Source organism: Astatotilapia calliptera, chromosome 19 (assembly GCF_964374335.1).
Source record: "Astatotilapia calliptera chromosome 19, fAstCal68.1, whole genome shotgun sequence".
Classification (NCBI taxonomy): Eukaryota; Metazoa; Chordata; class Actinopteri; order Cichliformes; family Cichlidae; genus Astatotilapia; species Astatotilapia calliptera.
The window spans coordinates 22863115-22873709 of NC_137440.1; the positions used below are offsets into that span (position 1 = coordinate 22863115).

The window sequence follows — 10595 nt, forward strand, 5'->3', positions numbered from 1 at the left end:
GCATGCACAACAACAGACAACAATGTTTGCAGGAAAATTAAAACAAACGAAACATGTAGCTTCATCAAACACATATGCAAACAGGAAGTGTTGCTGAAGTTCTACTCTGAGCAGTGGTCAGGGTCCAGGGTTTGAGTGACAGGGCACTGTCCACTCAGACTGGCCTCACAGCTCACTGAGCCCGCCTTCTTCCACTGGTCTGCAGAGAGGCTCAGGGTGCTGCTCCAGCTGTAGTGGCCGTCTGTCCCCAGGACCTCCAGGCTGCTTGACACACCTGAGGATGTGCTGGTGCCCCCCACCTTCCAGCCCAGCTTCCAGTTTGAGGGGAAACCGCCGGCAGCCAAACACACCAGAGTGGCACTACTCAGTTTGTCTTCCTCTTTGGATGGAGGGAGGACAGTGAGGGTGGGCCTCACCACACCCACTGGAGGAGAGAGTGGGGAGAAGAGCAACCAAAGACATAAGAATCAAAGCAGGAAAGAAATACCTACATGGTGTTTAATCATTAATTATTGATGAATATTATTATTTCTATAATGTTTTACAGTAAATATCTCATCTATGTGATAATTTTCAATGTTACACTGACAGAGTTGAAACACTCATGTACAGTTTAAACTTTGTCATCTGCTTCTTTCACTTCCTTTTAAACTTCAAGTACAATCAATCATCCATGAACTCAAAGCTGGTCTGTGTTTACTGACACTTTTTTTTTTTTTACTTTTGGGGAAATCCATAAAATACTGATATTTTCAAAATAGAAACAATAAAGAAATAAATCCACAAACACTATATTTGACAATCAAAGCTTGAAAATAACAAAACCTGAAATATTTTAACTGGAAAATACTAAAAAGATATTAATTAACATTTCAGAGAAACTTAAAAATGAAAAGGGAACAAAATATTTTTTTGTGTTTTTTTTTTTTTAACGTAAATTCTGACATTTGTAAAACTGAATGAGTTTCTCAGGGAAGTTATTTTGCAGACTGTGAGATCAACTTTGTTTTATAAATAATGAAAATGATCAACAACAATCACCAAACTTGATCAAATATCTTTTCAAAATTTTATAAAATGTTTTGTAATGGTAGTAAATTAAAATTTCTGGTACTTACAGTCAACGGTGAGTTTGGTTCCTCCACCAAAAGTCCACCACAGTGATACAAACTCATTAAGTGGCCGTACAAAAACCTCCTGCACTCTGATCAAGCATCTAACAACTGAAAATGAACCTTTTTTCATGTAAAACATCACAGCACACCTCATTAAATGCAGAAGATGATTTCACTAAAGTGACTTAAAGTGTTTAATAATTTTAAATCATGATTATCATAATCATATTTTTAGGATTAAGAATTGAAAGACAAAACTTAATTTTCACCTCACACATACACAAAACTGTTTAAAACAGCAAAGAGAAACGTTTCAAGAAATCATGAATTCTGAAACTATGAGAATATAATAAAGATGGCTTTACAGGTATATTGTATTTGTTGATACTAAAATCAAAAAGTAAACATACAAACCAGAGTGCCATTTTAATCCAGGTGTTAAAAATATGTAAATATGCTTCCAATATATTTTTCTCTATTCCATAAAATCTTTAAAGGTATTAGTTCAAAACTATTTTCTTTTGCTTTTGTGCCCCAAAGTTTCCTTCAGTGTGTTGAGAGCAGAGAAATGATTTCCATAGAGAGGAGGCTTTGCATCATCAGCTGATCCTCCAGAGAACTGAGAAGGTTTATAGTCCTGTGAGTTCAACGCTGCAGGACTCACATCTGTCAGTCAACACAGCAGAAAGCACAACCACCATGACTCTCATCACCATCCTCATCTGGACGCTGACCTGCTGCTGTTTTACAGGTTCATTCACTCAGCAACATTTCAAACATGATGTGCTGCTTTTTCTCTCATTGATTTCTGCTGATAAATGAATGATTTGTTTTTGTCTGCAGGATGCAGCGGTCAGGTGACTGTGACTCAACCTACAGTACTGACATCTGCTCCTGAATCCACTGTGACTCTGACCTGTAGGACCAACCCAGCTGTTCAGAGATGGTCTGATGGTGACGCCATGTTCTGGTATCAACAGAAATCTGGACAGACTCCAAAGCTCATAATAAAATTTGTGAAAACACTTCATTCAGGAACGCCAACTCGATTTAGTGGCAGTGGAAGCAGCTCTGACTTCTCTATGACCATCAGTGGAGTTCAGGCTGACGATGCAGCAGTTTACTACTGTCAGAGTCAACATAACATAAACAGTGTTTGGGTGTTCACACAGTGATTTGTAGTCGTACAAAAACCTCCCTCAGTCAGACTGCAGAGACACTGAGCTGTTACAGCAGGAACTGACTGCAGAGGAAGAGCCTCTGACACAGACCACTGAACACAGGCCTCACAGTAACTTCACTGAGCAATAAACACATTCAAGGCCATTTTAACATAAGGATTTAAATAAATAAACAATTACGTTTATAATAAAAACATAACAACTAATTTTAGTTAGGTTTCCTGACTGTAGTCACAGCAAGAGTAGTCGTTCATATGAACAAATGAAATATATTTTCTTTACCTTTGTATTCATAGCAAGTTTGTTCATCATGACATTTAAAAACAACAAAAACCAACTGCCAGTTTCAAGTTTTTTACTACTGTGTTATGTCACATCATTTTCATACAATTCCTCACCATTTTCAAGCTATTGACACTCTACCAGGAGAAATTCAAATTCAGGGGAAATCAACTGAAATCATCTAGTAGGTAGTTTTAATTGTAAATAATAAATTTAACCCATTGTGCTTGTCATTAACTAAGAACACCCCCGCCCTCCCCCCCGACAAACAAAACCTAAGATATCATAAAGCGAATTTGTGGTTATTGCAAAACGTTTGTGCTATGCTGACAAACATGAGTCAACCAGAGATTAAAGTGAAATTTTGTAGGAGGGGGAGCCCTAAGAGTGGGTGTTGAGGTGCAGTGTGGGGAAAATAATTATTTAGAAATAATTCACATCATAATTTGTGTTGTGAGCTCCAGTAAATTGCCTTTGCTTGTGTGTATGTGTGTGTAGCTGTGGTCAGCTGACCTGAACAAAATGTAAGTAGAGAGCCATATGACTGATTTCCAACAATGCAGAGACTATAAATATAATATAATAGAGAACTTTGCGAGGGCACTTTTATTAATAAATGGCGTTAGTAGTGGGATAATAAGGCAGAAAAAGAAAATAATAATATGTTAATTTCTAAGCTATTACCACTCAATTACCTGTGGTAGTTTCTGTGTAATAAGCATGCAAAATACAAAGCTGCCTGTTTCTATATAATATCATATTAATAACCTATTTGAAAACATTTCCTGGTAGTTGCAGCAGGAAATAAACAGAAATAAGAAAAAAGCAGAGCTGCAAAATGCAAAACTGCTTGTTTGTATTTATTAACACATTAATAACAACGTTAATACTGTTTTATAACAAACTTACAGAAGAGCAATGACTACCAGGAAACACGTGATGTTTTCTGTGTAATAATCTGTAATTTAATACCATGGTAATGATAACTCATTAAATCAAGCACCACCCAGACTTCACAGGTGCAGGTGTTCTCACTGACCCATGCTATAATTTGAATATGTATCGTGCATCCAGTTATGTGAAATTTTTCAATTTTTAACAAGACTGGTATGCACAATAGTAATATTGTTTTATCCCTGTCACACTGAATGTTTTGTCATCAAAGTAACTGCAACACACTCTGGTGGACATAATATAACAAATTGACTAAAATGAGCTTTTTGGACGTAATTGGAAGGGAACTCACCGCATCACTGGAGTTAGAAGACTAACCTAACAGTATGCTCATGGGTAAAAGAGCAACCAACAAACAATCTAAGCAACAAAAAACAAACAGAAAAACAATTAAACTAAAACAAACAAAAAAACCCAAACAAAACAAAACAAAATAATTTCTTTTATTTTTGGAAAGATAGCTCAGTAGGTAAAGTGGTCGCCCCATGATCGGAAGGTCGGCGGTTCGAATCCACTTAACGGCTACCCTGAGGTACCCCTGAGCAAGGTACCGTCCCTACACACTGCTCCCCGGGCGCCTGCTTAGTGGGCTGCCCACTGCTTCACTGAGTGAATGGGTCAAATGCAGAGAAAAACAAGTAATTTCCCCATGGGGATCAATAAAGTATCCATTATTATTATTATTATTATTCACCTGTACATGGTTTAAAAATATCAAATACCTGGTTTCTGTGGAGTAAACCCTTCATCACAGGGTTTTACAGGAGCTGTGCAGGACTAAATTATTCAAACAACAAACTAATATTAGATAAGTTTACAATTTAAAAGCTTTAAAACACTATGTATAAGTTTCTTTTTTGAAATACATGTAGAATGAAAAGGTTGAATGATCCTCTCCTCAGCTGACCTCCTAAAATGGGTTTTGCACACTTTCATGCATCACTTCTCCTCACAGTTTAAGTTCTGCTGTCACACATGCTCTCATACACTTTCATTGAAAACTGAGTCAGGATGGTGTTTCCAATGTTGGTGGTTCTTTTGTTAGGCTTTCTGAGTCAGGGTGAGAGATTCTTACATTTAAGACACAGACTGTTTTATATTTGATGAAATTTTCTTTGTTCTTTTTGTGTCTAAAAAACAAACTTGTCATTTTATTCTTCGTTTCAGAGTCATTTGCCAATAATTTTCTGACTCAGACTGATGAAGTCAAGTCTGTCAGTCTTGGTGGGACTGTGACCATCAGTGCTACAGGGAGTTCAAACATTGGTGCTGATCTCAGTTGGTACCTTCAGAAAACTGGAGAGAGTCCCAAACTTCTTATATACGGAGCATCAAGTCTCTCTTCAGGAACTCCGTCTCGATTCAGTGGCAGTAGATCTGGTTCTCAGTACACTTTAACCATCAGTGGGTTTCAGTCTGAAGATGTTGGAGATTGTTGCTATTTGGACTGTCGTTGTAGTCGGATGTTTAAACAGTGATTTATAGCAGTACAAGAACCTCCTTCAGTCTGGTTAAAGGCTGCAGGTGCAGTGTGCTGGACTGTGATGAGAATAACTAATCCACTAACACAAGAATCATCAACCACAAACGCACTGAATAAAACTAAAACTAAAGAAGTATACAACTACGTTTATAATGATTCAACCTTTATATTTATCATTAAATATGAGCAAAAGTTCATGAGCACGTCTTTTTTTAAGTGTAATGACAGAAACTGATGTTTATGTATTTAGTTACCTTCATAAATGGCATTTTTTACAAAAGTTATAAATGATCATAGATATAGAATAAAAGGTTAAAACATTAGTGATTTTTCATGAACTGGGATTTTATTTTGTGATGCAGACTTGTTTTTTATAGCATGATTTCAAAGCACAACATGAACAAGCAAATGAAATCTGCATGCATAACAATAGAGAGTCAAATGTTTGCAGAAAAATATGAACAAACAAAACCTGTAGCTTCATCAAACACATCATGCAGACAGGAAGTGTTGCTGAAGCTCTACTCTTAGCAGTGGTCAGGGTCCAGGGTTTGAGTGACGGGGCTCTGTCCACTCAGACTGGCCTCACAGCTCACTGAGCCCGCTTTCTCCACTGGTCTGCAGAGAGGCTCAGGGTGCTGCTCCAGCTGTAGCGACCGTCTATCCCCAAGCTTATTGAAACCCCTGGGGATGCTCTGTTTGTCTTCCTCTTTGGATGAAGGGAGGACTGTGAGGGTGGGCCTCAACACACCCACTGGAGGGGAGAAGAGCAACCACAGACATAAGAATAAGTCCTGGAAACAGTGGGGTTTGAGATTAGACCCAACGCTCTCTAACAAGCAGCTGACTGAAGCCTTAGGCTTCACTGAACTCCCACCCATAAGCAAAACTGCAACTAACTTTACATCTTCTGAACGTTCAGGCACAGGCCATTTGAAAGCAGTGTGCCTGTCCCACAATCCCCTGGGCTCCACTGGCTTTGAGCTGGTGTTAAAGACTCTGCCCCTCCACTGCCTCACACACGTGGACCTGTCAGCCGTATACAGAGGGCCTGCTGATTACCCGGCACTGGAACACTTCGCCAAAGTCCTGTCACAGGTGTGCATGCAAAAATCATGCAATGTCATTTATTGTCGAAAGATATAACTATGCAATCAGGTTAAGACTTTTGTTTTTTTGCAGGACGAGTGCTCTCTGACCCACCTCAGCCTGCTGCAAATGGGCTGACAGACAGCAGCGTAGCTACCTTGGCGAGGTTTGTGTGTGAGGGCGTCATTTCTACGGCTCAGTTATTACTCAAGTTATTAGGGCTTTGCCTTTGTTTAAATTGTCACTCTTTACTGGCCTGTTGGACTTTTTATTATAATTTCACAGGTGCCTCTCGTCGTGTCCCACACTGGTGAGTCTGAATCTGTCAGGAAATCTGTCTGTTACATCAGCGGGACTTCACAACATCCTGGCGTCTGTCAGAGAGGCCCGTCGACCACTGACACTTCTAAACCTCGAAGGTATGCATATGTGTGAACTTGGAGATACTCCATGGACATGGAGTTTCACACTAATTCACAATTTGGATTTCTTTGATGTTTTTATCACCTGTGCAAAGTTGTACTTGGCAACAGTTTGTTTCTTGCTATCAGTCTGTTTCCTTTTGACACATTTCTAAGTTTGAACATTTAGTATGTATGCACAGAGGTGTTACATGGTGAGTACACACACAGACATTACAATATAGAAGTGTGGTTTAAAGATAAAAAAAAAAAAGATTAGTTGTGAATTAATTTTCCATTTTATAGGGCAGAAAACATTGCTGGATGCTAGCTAATTGGCTACATTTGGATGTCAAATATTTATAGGGGGGGAAATGGACATTATGGATATGAAATAAAATGTTTCTTTGTTGCTTAACCTGCAGGTTGTCAGGTCTCTGGCCCTTGGGAGAGTCAAGATCTGGACAGTTTGTCAGAATTGGTCCAGGATATCCATCTTTGCTCTCAGGCCCTCAACAAGCTGGACCGACAGACCTTGAAGCAGCGATGGGACAGGACTCAGTCACACGGACACTTTCTCGACCGAAACTCCAAGTGCCTCCTCTCTGCCACCTCCACTTGAGGGTTGCAGGTGTGTTCATAATAAATAATTAATAATGAATTATTAATTTCATAATAATTCATAATAAAAGTGGTCATTTTTATAAACATTTTGTTTAATGAGGCTACACCAAAAAGAAACAAGATAAAAACAAAATAGAGTGACATGGTGTCCACCAACAGTCTGTTGATAGCTTGTGTTTTATGCATTTTTCTCTGCCTTATTTATACATGTAAAGCTCTGTATCTGTATAAAGAGTCTGTGTTAGTGTGTGAGAGGCAGTGTTGGGAAGGTTACTTTTAAAATGTATTCCATTACAGAATACAGAATACATGCCCCAAAATGTATTCTGTAACCTATTCCGTTACGTTACTCAATGACAGTACCGTATTCTGAATACTTTGGATTACTTAATATATTGTGGCGAGTTCAGACAAGGAGGAAACGGAGGTATCGTTTGGTCTTGCTTCCCGTGAGCTAGCCAGGGAGCACAGCCGTTTATAACATTTGCAGAAGAACACACTGCCACTAGCTAACTGCTCAGCGTGGCAACCACAACACACATAGGGCGCCCTCTGACCCCGGAAGGACACACCGTCGCAGCGAGAGGGCGTCACCCGTCACCATGGCAACATACACAAAACATAACTGTACAAGCAGAACCCCGAACAGCCCTGACCCGCTACAATATTATCATGCTTTTTACAACAACGTGAATGTACTATTGCTGTGTGATTTATTACTATTACTGAAGGTCCGCGACTCCGAACTGTAGTAAAGGGACCTCTGACTAATGCTGGGCTCACACTGTGCGATTTTTGGCCCATTTTGAGCCGATTTTTGAGTCGTGCGATCGTTTTGGCGATCGGCCCGATTTTGGCCTTCATTGTGCGTCGTGCATCGTGTAGTATACGTGGGGTAACGAGAAGCGATTGACACCTCACGACCAGCTCCCGATCATCAATCGCTTGGTCGTGAGGGTGTCACCGCAGTTTGCCACACTGCGCACGCGCAAACACAAATGTCAGCGAAAAAGACGGCGTAGCACTGCAGTGCAGCGTGTGATCTGGACACAAGCGAGGGAGGCACAACCTGTAGAACCATCCGAGCCCTTTCGATGTGGCCTCACAAAATTATCACGACCACAACAACCGTGAAAATAGTTGGATCGACACTGCTGCTCAATCACAGCTGCCTGACCAATGTTTTTCATTAGCAATTTAGCAAAGTTGATGGTGGTGGTGTGTCTGTGTGAGTGAAAGACGGAGAGGGAGAGCGAGCGACAGAATTTATGTTATAACCTTCATTTTTATGGACGCACAGTGTGAGCACTCAGGTCGCATCAGAGCATCGGGCCGTATAGTGTGAGACCCTGCATCGTGACCTATGAGCTTCTAACCCCTGCGAGTCAATTGTACAGTTTGAGCAGGAGCTGAATCGCGCGACTGAAAAAAATCGCACAGTGTAAGCCCAGCATAATACGGCTGGTAGCCGAAAAATAGCTCTACTTTGTTGTGTGGGTCAACTTTTCTTGCGACAGACAGAGAGAGGCGTTGAAAGGCTGCTCCAACGGAACTTGTTGTTTTCGGAGGAAAACACGAACACAGTGTACAGTCGAGTCTTAATAGCTTATGTTAACCATTCCTCGCCGTCAGTCCCCTGACCGTGGTCGGGAGACACGAGGGGAGATGCTTCCTCCAGGGCCGAAGTTTGTCCTCCTTCGGGGTTAACTCCCTACACTTTTGTGGAGTAGTGAGGCAGACAGAAATCAGCCGAGGCACCGGAGAGTACTGAAGAGATGAGGCTTTAATAACAGTACTGCACACTTTGGAAACACACTGCATAGCCTGTAGCCCGTTAGAACGCTGCTCCCGGTCGCCCTCTACCCATGACACACTCTCTCACTCTCTTTTTTTCTCTTTCGCTCCCCGCGTTTCCTTCACGCGCATGCTCACACACACATTACATACACTCCTTACTGCACCCAGTCACACACAAGACAGCAATTCCTGCAACACTTACTTACAACTGGGCTCGTCAGGCTCTTCTTGGCTGCAGTGGTTATTATTATATTTACATGCTTCCAGCTCCCGTTTTTGCTCGATGACTGCTCGTACCTTTCCACTCCCCTTTTTCTCCCTCCTAGCGCTCACAGACACATAACGTGTATGGCAGTCCATTCTCCCAGCAGCACGGACTACACTGAACATGATGCTACATTCTTTAGAGCTATGCTTGTAGCATTCTGCCTGTTAGCTTAGCACAACAACAACAACAACAACGAAAAGGCGCTCTCTCACCCAGGAAACACACAGTCGCAGAGAGAGAGAGCGTCGCCCTGTAACCATGGCAACCGTAACGCTGCCGCCTGGAACAAAAGAACATAGCTGTCAAACAAAACCCAAACAGTCCTGACCCGCGACAAAATGAAACAGGAAAGTACCCCAGTGTATTCCATTTATTTCAACAAAGTAACTGTATTCTGAATACCACTTTTTTAAACGGTAACTGTAACGGAATACAGTTACTCATATTTTGTATTCTAAATACGTAACGGCGGTACATGTATTCCGTTACTCCCCAACACTGGTGAGAGGTTTTGTGTCACAATGGTCCTGTTTTGTAGGATTTGATAAAAAAAACCCCAAACACAATTAAAGTAACCGACAATGCTATACGTTGACATCGTTCTTTCACTGTAAGACTCAGCAGGCTATGGTGAATAATCACAGTGATTTTCAGGTCTCTTAAGAAATCTATCTAGGAGCTATGACAGTGTAAAGACACCCTGCATTTTTAAATGTGCGGCGACATTTGAATGAGGCGCGTACCAGCAGAGGGAGCCAACGCACCACAAATGGTACACAGCCACAGATGCGCTTTGTGCAATGTATTTGTGACATGCAGGAGTGTCCGCAAAGAAATGTGGATAAGTTGAAAATCAAAAGCTAAAGAGCTCATTCTTGCACTGTTTTGATCAGAGCACTCGTGGGAATGTTCAAGTGTTGAGAATTTGTAATTATAAAGTGAATTAGGGAAAGATATTAGATACTGCCACTGGCTAGATTTCAACCCGGGTCTCTGGCTCCCAAAGCGCGTTCTCCATAATATATTTCAAGCGTTTACCACAACTGAGAGGTGAAAATTGCTGTTTCTTCGTGTTACAAAATGTTCTGTAACTCCAAAAGTACACGGGCTGTCGACATCATTCTTTCACTGCAACAATCAGCATGCTTTAATAAAAATAAAAAAAAATCAAGGCGGTTTTCAGGTCTCTAAAGAAAAATATATCTAGAAGATATGACGAGTTGAAAACGCCTCTGTTACAGAATTTCAGCTGTCATTTTCACTCAAATCTCCATATACTTTGTATGTGGACATTTTTTTTAACTGTGTTGCTTCGAGGCCATTTGCGAGAAAACGGCAACTCCTACAATGATGACAGTGCCATTTTGTGAAAGGCAAGAAAAATACCTATGTTTTGATGTA

The 10595-nt window shown here is 40.8% G+C and overlaps 4 long non-coding RNA genes across 4 annotated transcripts; 2 read left to right on the plus strand and 2 right to left on the minus strand.

Moving 5' to 3' along the window:
- Positions 1 to 309: 309 nt before the first annotated feature.
- Positions 310 to 2260, minus strand: LOC113012028 (uncharacterized). The gene is made up of 2 exons (XR_013903726.1): positions 1119 to 2260; positions 310 to 424 (listed from the first exon to the last, which is right to left on the minus strand). It is a non-coding gene; the product is annotated as an uncharacterized LOC113012028 (long non-coding RNA).
- A 1520-nt stretch (positions 2261 to 3780) lies between these two features.
- Positions 3781 to 5627, plus strand: LOC145422443 (uncharacterized). Its single transcript, XR_013903729.1, has 2 exons — positions 3781 to 4592; positions 4700 to 5627. It is a non-coding gene; the product is annotated as an uncharacterized LOC145422443 (long non-coding RNA).
- LOC145422442 (uncharacterized) lies at positions 5340 to 10324 on the minus strand. The gene is made up of 2 exons (XR_013903727.1): positions 9129 to 10324; positions 5340 to 5769 (listed from the first exon to the last, which is right to left on the minus strand). It is a non-coding gene; the product is annotated as an uncharacterized LOC145422442 (long non-coding RNA).
- Positions 6227 to 7267, plus strand: LOC145422285 (uncharacterized). Its single transcript, XR_013903557.1, has 3 exons — positions 6227 to 6270; positions 6390 to 6523; positions 6931 to 7267. It is a non-coding gene; the product is annotated as an uncharacterized LOC145422285 (long non-coding RNA).
- Positions 10325 to 10595: the final 271 nt, after the last annotated feature.